Source organism: Arachis ipaensis, chromosome B08 (genome assembly GCF_000816755.2).
Source record: "Arachis ipaensis cultivar K30076 chromosome B08, Araip1.1, whole genome shotgun sequence".
Taxonomy (NCBI): domain Eukaryota; kingdom Viridiplantae; phylum Streptophyta; class Magnoliopsida; order Fabales; family Fabaceae; genus Arachis; species Arachis ipaensis.
The window spans coordinates 3,939,459-3,941,337 of record NC_029792.2 but is presented as its reverse complement, the minus strand read 5'-3'; positions in this window follow the sequence as shown (position 1 = coordinate 3,941,337).

The following is a 1,879-nucleotide window of genomic DNA, read 5'->3' as shown; positions in this document are numbered from 1 at the left end:
ATGATGATATCATTTTTTTTAATTTAAGTTAATAAAAAAATGTACATAAATATATATATATGGCAATTTACCTAAATAAATAAATTGGGTGAAAGCTTTACTCAAATACACAAAACAGAAATTTCTTATGCATTTTCACACTTCTATGTAAACCGTGGGAAGCTACCACGGATTATGGTGTTTGTGATTTGTGTGTAAACCGTGGCAAGCTCCAACGGTTTACGAAGAGAGAAAGCTAAGCATAAACCGTGGCAAGCTCCCACGGTTTATGAAGGAGGAATTTTTATCATAAACCATTTATTTTTAAATGTTTGATTGCATCAATGTGGTATCATTTAGACTGCGCATGATAATTGTGACAGAATACATGTATATAATAGAAGCTCAAACCGCTTAAACTATCAAATACATAGCAGATAATATATTAGACAATTCTCAAACCTTTTTAACTATCATTTCCTGTTACTTCATTATGGTGTCATGTCATGCACCCAACAAAACTAACATTAGATCTAATGAGGTTTCAAGAGTACTTGTCAGAGATCTAATGTTAATTTAAGAAGAATATTTTTTTTGTCCTAAAAAGCCAAAAAATTTCCTTAAAAATTATTGTACTCATTGTCTAACATTTCAAAAATTTGATATTGTATTTTTTCAAAAAAAAAACTTTATATATATATATATATATATATATATAAAATCAATTATTATATAATTTTGTATAAATATATATTATTTTATTTATTTTTAATATATATTTTACATTTTAATATATATTTTATACATATAATTGATACTTTAATTTTATAATCCAAAACTTAAAAAAAAATACTATGAATGTTTTAACAAAATTGTTTTACTATTGTGTATTGAGCAGTGAGTATTGAGATTTGAGAGTGAAGATTAGATTACATTATATTAGTTTTGTTGGGTGCATGACATGACACAATAATGAAGTAACAGGAAATGATAGTTAAAAAGGTTTGAGAATTGTCTAATATATTATCTGCTATGTATTTGATAGTTTAAGCGGTTTGAGCTTCTATTATATACATGTATTCTGTCACAATTATCATGCGCAGTCTAAATGATACCACGTTGATGCAATCAAACATCTAAAAATAAATGGTTTATAATAAAAATTCCTCCTTCATAAATCGTGGGAGCTTGCCACGGTTTATGCTTAGCTTTCTCTCTTCGTAAACCGTTGGAGCTTGCCACAGTTTACACACAAATCACAAACACCATAATCCGTGGTAGTTTGCCACGGTTTATGTTAAAATCAGAAACCGTGGTAGCTTCCCACGGTTTACATAGAAGTGTGAAAATACACATGTACATAAGGAATTTCTGTTTTGTGTATTTGAGTAAAGTTTTCACCCAATTTATTTATTTGGATAAATTGCCCTATATATATATATTTTTTAATACGCATTTTCAAGTAAGAACTTCTTTTGATTTTACTTAAATTTTTACATAAAATTTCTTTTTTTTTTACCTTATGTTACAATTTTTTTTTAGTTCAATAAGGATTAAACTTTAAATTTTTTGGTTATATAGGTTCTGATATCATGTCATGATACCACTTCTTTTAAAAATTATGTTGATAGAAGAAGACACATGAATGATTATATTTCTAATGCGCTTATTTAAACAAAAGTCTCATGACATAGTATCAAAATTTTAATAACCGAAAAATTTAAAGCAAGTTTGATCTTTGTTAGACCTCAAAAAAAAAGAAAAGAATTTAACATAAGTTAAATTAAAAAAAGAAAAAAAACCTAGGTAAAAATTTAAACAAACACAAGAGAAAGATTTTTGTTTGAGAAAGCGTATTAAAAATATAACCATTTATGTGTCTTTTTCTGTTACTTTAAAT